We start from the raw sequence: 11,103 nt of genomic DNA on the forward strand, positions 1-11,103 counted from the left end.
TATCAAGTATTCTTGGCATGCGTGAGGCCCTGGGTTCAATCCCCAACACCAACATCATAATAATAACAAAATTAATCAAGTATTATAGTGAAGGTCATTAAATACTGATAATTTGACTTTAAGTTCTTTAAATGCCTGGGGGAAACTAGAGTAATACCAAAATTAAAAACAAACTTCAAAATCTTAAATTTGATACCAACATCTGGACATAATACATTAGAATTGTTTTTGAGAAATGCCTACTTAATATATTCCTAGAATTAGTATTTCATACCGAGTTATATTTTATTCGTGAAATTATTATTATCAACAAAAATTCCATTTGAACTATGTAAGTTATTGTTCAAATAAGAACCCGTTGGAAAGTAGAATTTGGTCCTGTTAACAAGTACCCTGGGACAGGAAACATACCCTGACAGTGTCCAGGGCACACCCATAACCTCCATGCACTCCACCTCAGCTTCCCACTCCTGTGATCAGCCTGCTCTACCCCTAAAGCACCTTCTCTCTAAAACAGCTCCCCCTCTTCTCAGTTTGCCATAGTTCATAATTTCTCTTCATCCTCCAGGCTGACATCTCTCCTCTTGCTTTTTACTTCCTCCCTCTCCTGCTTAGTTCTCCTAGCCCATCAAGTCAATCACACTGGCTCAAATCCTGAAATCCCTTGGCTCTCTTTTCCCCTCCGTCTCATGCAGAACCCTAATCCTGAATGAATAGAGCCATCTGCCTTTGTGTGTCTGTACCAGGACCACTGAGCCTCCAGAGGACAATTCCACTCATCACCAACAACCTCAGATGGGTCTGAAGACTGCCTGGCAATCTTCCTCTAGTTTGGCTTCTGCCGCTAACACTCCACTCAAGCTGGTCTTACTGGTGCCACCAATGACCTTGAAGATGACAACATTGCTAACTACAGTGGTCACTCTTTGGGTGTGGTATTGCCTCCAAACAATACCAAAAACATTTGCCTGCATTTTTACCCTCTGCCTTTGGCATTCGTGATATCCTGAGCTACTCCTGGGATGTGGCCTTAAACTCACCTCTCCCTCTGTAAACCACTTGCCCATGTCACCTCAATCAAGGAGATTCTGCTACTACCAGTGGAACGAGAGGACTATATTGGTCCAGGAAAATATGTAGCTAAGTCATCGCCCCTAACAAGTTTCACAGCCACCTCTGATTTAAAGTGCCCAAAGGGAGGTCTTTATCTCCCACCATCTTTTACCTACCCCTTTTCCAGGTTTCTATCATAGTGAATGGCAATTTCTCAAAAGAGAAAAATGGCATTAGCTGTGACTCTTCCTTCACCCACACTCACCATATCCTATCATTCACTGATCCCGTAGATTCTGCTTCTAAACCATTTACTGGAATCCTTCTACTTTTCTCTAGCACTATGATCACCATCCTAACCCCAAATACCATCATTTTCTCTTGCAATCCTTTCCTATATTCTCTCTGCTTCCTTCCAAGCACAGAAAGGATTTTTTCCACTTTGTTTTTAAAGCAAATCTGTTGTTAATCACGCACTTAAAACTCCTTAGTGGTTTACCATGCTCTCAGAATTAAGACTGAAATCCTCGGGGCCCTATTTGAATAGCCTCCTTCCAATACCCTAGTTACATTGCTTCTCTCACTTTCTACACTTGGGATACACAAGGCTGCTCTTAGCTCTTCCATTCACTGTATTCTTCCTTTTGGCCTCTGCACATATTGATTTCAATTCCTAAAATATTCTCTTCGCTCCCACGTGTTGCTGTTTTGAAAGTTATCAGTTCAAAAATTACTTCCTTCAACAAATTTGCCCCACCTCACCCACACTGTCTAGATAGGTTCCTCTATGATAAACTTTATTCTGTCTTTATTGTTAGGGTTCCTCTTCTTTACTGAATCAGTCCTATCCACATACTGATATGATTATTTATTCTACCTGATTAAAACAAAACAAATCTTCAGTAACTTCTCTGAACCTGCTCCTATCAATAGCTACTGTCCCTTGTCCCTACTGCTCTTTTCAGAGAGGTGGTCCTCAACTGGGGAACATTTTGCTCCCCAGGAGACATTTGGCAATGTCTGGAGAGATTTCTGGTTGTCACCAATGGAGAAGAGAAGCTACTGACTTCTAGTAGGTAGAAGCCCTGGTTTGTTGGTTTGTTTGTGTTTGTACTGAGGATCCAACACAGGCTCTTCCTCTGTCCAACCTCCTCATCCCTTTTTATATTTTTGAGACAAGATCTCGCTAAGTGTCTGAGGCTGGCCTCGAACTTTTGGTCCTCCTGCCTCAGCCTACGGAGTTGCTGGGACTACCGACATGCACCACCATGCTGGACTGAAGCCCTGGTTTCGTCTTGCTAAACATCTCAAAATGCATGACAGGATCCACAAAAAAGAATCATTGGTTCCAAAATGTCAATAGAGCTGAGGCTGACAAATCTTGAGTTATCTTGATTCCACATTTCTGATTCCTTCCTTCTCCCCCATTCCAACTAGACCCTTGTCCCTACCACTTCCCTAAATCCTCGAAAGGGCATTCCAACATCTAACGATGGCTCTCAGTTCTCCTCATAATTCATTTATCAGCAGCACTTGACACACAGGCTAGTAGTCATCCAATGTTCTAACCTTTTCCATGACTGCTACCTGTGTGTCCTTCCCAATTTTAGCTGATGTCTACTCTTCTGGTTTTGCAACCAGTTATCCTTTCTTCCTCTCTTCCTCTCACACTTCACTTCCAATTTATCAGTAAATCTTGTTGGCTCTCCCTTCAAAATATATCTGGAATTCATTTACCTTCCATAACTTCTGATGGAAGGGCTTGGGCCATAGCTCAGTGGTAGAACACTGGCCTAGGCAGCACAAGGACCCAGGTTCTATCCCCAGCACCAGGGGCCAGGGGGGCTTGGAGGGTTCAGTTCTCCAAAGGCTTCCTTTCTCATTCAGAGTAACCAGTCATTACAACTGGCCCTTAAGGCCCAGTCCAATCCCACTGCCCACGTTCACTTCCCCTTCCCTAGTCTTGCTCTGTGTTGCAGCCATTCTGCATTTAGATACGGCCTAAGTAGGGATTTGCTCTTGGTATTCTCTGCTGGAACATTCTCTTCCAAACACCCTGTGGCTTGCTACTTTCCCCACTCCCCTCAACTGTCAGTTCTTACTCAAAAGTACCTTATTAACAGAAATTCCTACTGGAAAGCCTAATTAAAATTGTAGCTCCCTTCTGCCCTGACCCTGTTCTCTGCTTTATTTTATGCATTTGTTTTGACTATCCTCTGTCTCCTCCTGACTATAGATACCCTGAGGGCAGGGATTTTTATTTGGTCCACGTTGCCATGGACACACGTAGCAGGCCATCAATATTTTTTTTTCTTTTTTCTTTTTCCCTGGTACTGAGGATTGAATCCAGTGACACTACCGCCAAGCTACATCCTTAGTGAGATAGAAAAAGGGCAGGTAGTTGAGAATAGGGAAAAGGGCAAAGAGAGGTTAACAAGAGGACAACAAAGCAAGAGAACAGCTATCTTAAAACACTTTGGCTATGTTGTAGAAAAGTTTCCATTTCTCAGAAAGCAGTAGAACAGTTGAAATATCAGGGATCAATCAGTAAAGCACACAGCCCTAGCAACAGCAAGGAGCCAATCAGGAGCAGCCTGTTAACTTCCTCTTTAAAAGAAAGAATACCGTAAGACTAAATAGCACTCTTGCCCCTCCCATGCGGGCTCTCTGCACCAGGAGTTCTGATCCCCCTCACCCCCCCCCCCCTTTTTTTTGATACAGGGATAGAACCCAGGGGTGCTTAACCACTGAGCCACACTCCCCCTACTTTTTTTTTTTCATCTTGGGACAGGGTCCTGCTAAATTGCCTAGGGCCTCATTAAGTTGCTGAGGCTGTCTTTGAACTTGTGATCCTCCTGCCTCAGCCTACCCAGCTGCTGGGATTACAGGCATTTGCCACCGCACTGGGCTCACATTTATTTTAATAAAAGTGCTTCTTGCTTACCTTGGCATTAGTGGTGTTCATTCTTCAACTCTGTGGAACTCAGACATGATTGTGGCTCCTGCTGGTAATATTAACGCTTTTTAATTTTATTTTGTGGCAGGGTCTCATTTAAAGTGCTAAAGGCCTTGCTAAGAATAATATTTTTAAAAAAAATGAATCCATAAGTGAATGGATATGTGATGTTCTCAAAAAATAATCATTATATAAACACCTGCCAGAATATCATTTTTATTACTCCAACCCCCAGATGAATTATATGAAATACTGGATATTGCACCCAGGGCCTCAAGCATGCCAGGTAAGCCTTTACCATTGAGCTACATTCCCAGCCCTCTCTTTTTAATTTAATTTTGAGAGAGGATCTCACTAAGTTGCCCTTTGAATGTGAGATCCTCTTGCATCCAACTTCCAAGTAGCTCAATGTGCCATCACACCTCACTTTGATTATTTGAAGTCTTACTAGTTAAAATATACATACACACCTACCACATTAAATACTTTTTGAACAAATTTCCTTTCTTGGGCCATCTTTTTGGTTCAGTCTATTTGCTAGACCTAATGAAGCGAGCTAATCTTCTTCCAGGCTTCACCTACAGCTTCAGTGTCATTAACTTTCCAAATTTATTTACCTTGAGTCTCACTTCCATTACCAACTTGCATTTGTAATTTCATTGACTTTCTATATGATTTTTAACTGTGTCCATCCATTATCTAAACTTCCAGATCAATAGGTAGAAATTCAATTGGTTATTTGCCCTACCAGCTACTCATCTGAGCAAGCTAGAAATGATGAATGTATCTTTATTTTTTTGTCAGTATTTCTCATATCCAGTCAATCCCCATGTCATATTGATTTTACCTGATTTTTATCTCACATCGATTTCTTCTTTTCCATGTTCTCAGATCTTTAGTTAAGAGTGTGTGAAGTACATGTCGATAATCCCAGCAAGTCAGAAGGCTGAGGCAGCAAGGTCGCAAGTTTAAGGCCAGCTTCATCAATTTAGCAGGCTCTAAGCAATTTAGTGAGACTCTGTCTCAAAATATAAAATTGAAAGGGCTAGGAATGTGGCCCAGTGGTTAATTCCCAGTTCCAAAAAAAAAAAAAAAATAGCAACTCTGCTTTAAAAAAAAAGAAAAAGAAAAAATAGAGCAATAAAAGATAGTGAAAGAGAAAAAGAGGTTACATGAATTTTATAGCCAAAACACAGAGATATCACAGGTTTTTTTTTTGTTGTTGTTGTTGTTGTTTTTTTTTAATTTGCACTAGCAATTGAACCCAGGGGCATCCTGCCTTTCAGGAACAACCCAACCCTTTCTAAATTTTCAGACAGGGTCTTGCTAAATTGCTGAGGCCAGCCTCTAAATTGAGCTCTTCCTGCTTCTGCCTCAGAAGTAGCTGGAATGACAGGCACGTACCCCCACATCAGGCTGTTTTACAGCATTCTTAGTTTTAGATTTAATGGAGGCCAGTGTCCTGCTAGGCTTAATATTATACATCCCAAGAGGTTTACTTCCTCATCACAGAATGCTCAGTCAGATACAAAGGTTAAAAGTAAATGGTTATTTTTCTAAAGGGCTTAATACAGTCCACTATAATTTTGGCTGTAAACATACAACATTCTATCTTTCTGCAATCACCATCTTCTACTCAAAGTCCAATAATTTGCAGGGTCTTTAATCCGTTTTGTACAATTGTCCCAGAAAAGGACCACCTATAAAAACTTGAATATAGTATATAATATATAACATGGTTATATTATAATCATGTTATATAGTTATATTATTTTTGTTACATACAACATTATAGTTTTATAACTATTCTTTATATAATTATACAATAAAATTATATAAAATTATTATATAAGTATAACATGATATAATTAATAATTATTAATGATATAATAAATAGAAACTTTAGATTGTAATTTCCAACCTATTTTAATACCCCCATGTTGACTGCACTGAAATATTCGCAGAATTGAAAACATGAGACCTAACATGCCTTCTTCATAAACCTTCAGCTTCACAGTGGGTACATACAAAACCCTCCTCCCTGGTTTATCTAGTTCCAGTTATTCTAATTCATTCTTTATACTATTTCCAAACATCTTCAGGACCTTTGAGGAAATACTCAAGTTTCTTAATATGTCTTAATATGTTAACATTCTTGAATAGAGAAGGATTTTATAGGAGATACTTACTATAGTAACCATCCAATACTCCAGGCTCTGGGGAGTCATTTCTTGTGACACCCATTTGAGTGACACATCCCTGAAGCATGTGGACCCAAGACAGAGCAGCTTTATTAGTCTTTAGAGTCTAGCAGGTGATCCCAGATTTGGGAGTGACATGGACACATTTTGGAAGAAGTGGTAAGTTTATACAAGGAACCTAATGACATGGAAGCAAAAACAGATTATACCACATTCAAGGAATATATATATATGAAAATTTAAGCACAGTACTATAACTCCACACCCTTCCTTTGGGAGGGGTATGTAAGAAAAAAATAGAGACATAATTATTATAGTGCATATACTTTTTTTTTTCTGTCTGAAACAGCAATGCTGGTGGTGGATGATGAACCCGTGTCTTCCTGGGAATGCTTGCTTGTGTATGCTGGGTAAGCATCCTACCATTGGGTTACATTTCCATCCCCTTTTTAATTTTATTTTGAGACAGGATCTCACTAATTTGCTCTGGCTCACCTCGAACTTGCAATCCCTGTGCCTCAGCCTCCCAAGTAGCTGGGATTGTAGGCCTGGGCCCAGTTATGTCTGGCATCTTTAAGGACATGTTCTGAAGCTTGAAAAGATACCCAATTAGTTAACTGCATCAAGAGAATGAACCAAGAAGGAAATTATACCTTTTTTGGTTTTTTGGGTTTTGGGCTGGAGATTGATCCCAGAGGTGCTTTATCACTGACCTACATCCCCAGCCCTGATTATTTTTTTAAATTAAAAAGAAAATTGTATTCCTCCTGCCTTAGCCTCCCAAATTACTGAGATTATAGGCACACATCACAGCACCTGACTGGAAATTACACTTCTGCATTATTTTTATTAGTCACTTTACTGTTTGTTCTTTCAAAAGATTAATTAATTTAGTTCTTACACTATGGTGAGGAATACAGAGCAAATATTATGTCCACATTTTCAAGTAAGGCAATAAGGGCCTCTAAAGATTCATGGTCTTATCTGGGATCACAGAGCTAGTAAAAAACTTATTTACTCTTCTTTCCATTAACATATGGAGAAACTGTCAAGTTTGGATTCTAAAACGATGGGTGAATTAATCATAGGAAATATGCTCTATTTTTAGAAATATCATTTATTTATTTATTCTTTATTTTAAAAACATTGTTTTGAGCCAGGCATGGTAGTACATGCCTGTAATCCCGGTGATTCAGCAGGCTAAGCCAGGAGGATTGAAAGTTCAAGGCTGGCTTCAGCAATTTAGTGAGGCCCTTAGAAATTTACTGAGAGCTTGTCTCAAAATAAAAATAAAAAGGGCTGAGATTCAATCCCTGGCACCAAAAAGAGTTTTTGTTTGTTTTGTACTGGGAACTACTGAGCTATATCCCCAGTCCATTTTATTTTGAGACAGGGTCTTACCAAGTTGCTGAGGATGTTACTAAATTCCCCAGGCTGGCCTATAACTTTCGATCTTGCTACCTCAGCCTTGAGGATCCTGGATAACAGGAATGCACCACCAGGCCTGGCAATCATAGAAATGTCTTTAAATGAAAGAAATGTGTCTTGCTCTGTAACCAAAGGGCCACTAAAAAGCCAATTTAATGCCTTCTTTTTTCTTTCCACTAGTACTTTCTATTGGTATCTAACTATAAGTCCTCACTTTGATTCCACCCAGAGCTCCTTTAAGATAGCAATTTGGTGTTTCAGTCTTCTTGACACTGTATTTCTGCCACTAGGGCAGAAAGGGTTTCATAAATATTTATTGAACTGAATAGTAATTTGTAATTTACATAAAGGGAAAATGCCTAGTATCCAAGCACTGTTTCTTTTTGCTTTCTTTCTTCCTTTCTTCCTTTTTTTATACCAGGGATTGAACTCACAGTGGCTAATCACTGAGCCACATCCCCAACCCTTTTTATTTTTTTTTTATTCTGAAACAGGATCTCACTAAATTGTGTACGGTCTCGCTAAATTGCTGAGGCTAGCTTTGAACTTGTGATCCTCCTGCCTCAGCCTCCTGCCTCAGCCTCCTGAACCACTAGGATTATAGGGATGGGCCAATGTCCTGGCTTGTTTATTTCTTCTTATCAGTAGATCTCAGCATTGTTTTCTCCTTCTTCCACATTTTATTTCCTATAGAAACCTAATGGTGACTGACCAGGAAATTTTCCTTTATTATTATCTACAAATCTTGCCTTTTTAAAAATTTGATATATATTTTTCCCCACATTTTTTTTGCTGGTGTATTATAGTTGTACATACAAATGGAATTGTTGGTTACATATTCATACATGCACACAATATGCAATGTAACAATATAGTTTGACCAATATCACTTCTAGCACTTTCACCCTCCACACCTAGTTCTTTACCTCTACTGATCCCCCTTTGATTTTCATGAGATCTGTCTCCATCTTTCTTTTTCCTTTCCTCTCAAGCTTCCTCATATGAGAGAAAACATATGACTCTTAACCTTCTGAATTTGCCTTATTCTGTTTAACATTGTGGTCTCTAGTTCCAATCATTTTCCTGCAAATGACATAATTTCATTTTTCTTTATGGCTGAATAAAACACTATTGTGTATATATACCACATTTCTTTATCCATTCATCTGTTGATGGACACCTAGGCTGCTTCCATAGTTTGACTATTGTGAATTGTGCTGCTATTAACTTGGGTATGCATACATCACTGTAGCATGATGACGTCAGTTCTTCAGGATAAATAGTGAGGAGTGGTACAGCTGGGTGATACGGTGGTTCCATGCCTAACTTTTTAAGGAAACTCCATACTGCTTTTCATATTGGTTGTACAATCTAACATGCCACCAAGAGTGTAAAAGTGTTCCTTTTTTTCCACATCCTCTCCTACATTTTTTATTATTTGTATTCTTGGTGACTGCCATTCTGACTGGTGTGAGATGAAATCTCAGTATAGTTTTGATTTGGATTTCCCTAATTGCTAATGATGTTGAACATTTTTTAATATCTTTGTTGGCCATTTGTATTTCTTCTTTTGAGAAGTGTCTGTTTAATTCATTTGCCCACTTATTAATTGGGTTATTTGATTTTTTTGGTGTAAAGTTTTTTGAGTTCTTTACGTATTCTGTATCTTAATCTTTAACTCTGTCAGTAGAATAGGCTAACAAAGATTTTCTTCCATTCTGTAGGTTTCCCTTCACATTCTTGTTTCCTTTGCTATGCATAAGCCTTTTAATTTGATGTCATCCCATTTACTAACTCTTGGCATTATTTCCTGAGCTTTAGGAGTTCTATTGAGAAAGTCATTTCCTGTGCCTATATGCTAGAATGTTGATCCTATATTTTCTTCAGAGTTGTATAGTTTCTGATCTAATTCCTATGTCTGATCGATTTTGAGTTGATTTTTGTGCAGGATGAGAGCTAAAGGTCTAGTTTCATTCTTCTACATATGGATAACCAGTTGTCCCAGCACCATTTATTAAATGGCTGTCTTTTCTCCCGTGTCTGCTTTTGGCACTTTTGTCAAGGATCAGTGACTATATCTGTGTGGGTTTGTATCTGTGTCTTCTATTCTGTACCACTGGTGTATGTATCTTGTTTTTAAGCCACTACCATGCAATTTTTGTTACTGTAACTCTGTAGTATAATTTAAAGTCAGCTACTGTGATGTCCAGCATTGCTTTTTTGGCATAGAATTGCTTTGGCTATTATGGGTCTTTTATTCTTCCAAATGAATTTTAGGACTCTTTTTTTTCTTGTTCTGTGAAGAGTGTCATGGGTATTTTGATGGGAATTGTATTGAATCTGTGTATTGCTTTTGGTAGTGTGGCCATTTTAGCAACATTAATTCTGCTTATCCATGAACATGGGAGGTCTTTCCATCTTCTGAGGGCTTCTTCAATTTCTTTCTTCGTGTTCTATATTTTTCATTGTAGAGGTCTCTCAACTCCTCGGTTAGATTTATTTCTAGTTGTTCCACTGCCTCCCCCAGGATACTGTGAATGGAATGGAATTGTTTTCATGATTTTTTTTTCTCAGCAGATTCATTGTTGGTATATAGGGAAGTTATTGATTTTTTTATGTTGATTTTGTAACCTGCTACTCTGCCAAATTTATATATTAGCTCTAGTAGTCTTTTAATGGAGTTCTTTGGATCTTCTAGGTATAGGAGCATATTATCTGTAAACAGTGATAATTTGACTTCTACCCTTCCTATTTTTATCCCTTTTATTTCCTTCTCTTACCTAATTGCTCTGGCTAGTATTTCTAGCACTATATTATTAAATAGGAGTGGTGAGAGTGGCTGTCCATTTTTTTATCCCAGATTCTAAAGAAAATGCTTTCAGTTTTTCCTCATTTACCCTGAGTTTGGTTTTGGATTTTAATTTATACAAATGTTGAGATAGGTTCCTTCTATTCCTAGTTTTTTCAGTGTTATTTATAATAAATGGGTACTGTATTTTGTCAAAGATCTTCTCTGATCTATTTAGATGACTAAGTGATTTTTGTTCTTAATTTTATTTATTTAATGGATTATATTTATTGATTTGCATATATTAAACAATCCTTGCATCTCTGGAATAAACCAACTTGGTCATGGTGTATAATCTTCTTAATATGTTGCCAAACACGATCTGCTAATATTTTATTAAGTATTTTTGCATCTCAGTTCATCAGGAATATTGGTCTATAGTTCTATTCCTTGTCTTTTAAATTTCAAAGTTGGCACACAAAAACCAAAAAGAAAGGGGGGAAAATACCACACTCTAAACACACTCTGAAGGTACTGCAGTAATCTTAATACATTTCTCTTTGAAATGTTTGGAAAATTCAGAATAAGGAGTCAAACAAATTTAGAGGTTGAAAATAGAATTCTTGCTAGGTATGGTAAGGCGGGCATGTAATCCCAGGATTTTAGGAAGCTCAGGC

The sequence above is a fragment of the Urocitellus parryii genome, chromosome 1, assembly GCF_045843805.1.
Source record: "Urocitellus parryii isolate mUroPar1 chromosome 1, mUroPar1.hap1, whole genome shotgun sequence".
NCBI classification, from domain to species: domain Eukaryota; kingdom Metazoa; phylum Chordata; class Mammalia; order Rodentia; family Sciuridae; genus Urocitellus; species Urocitellus parryii.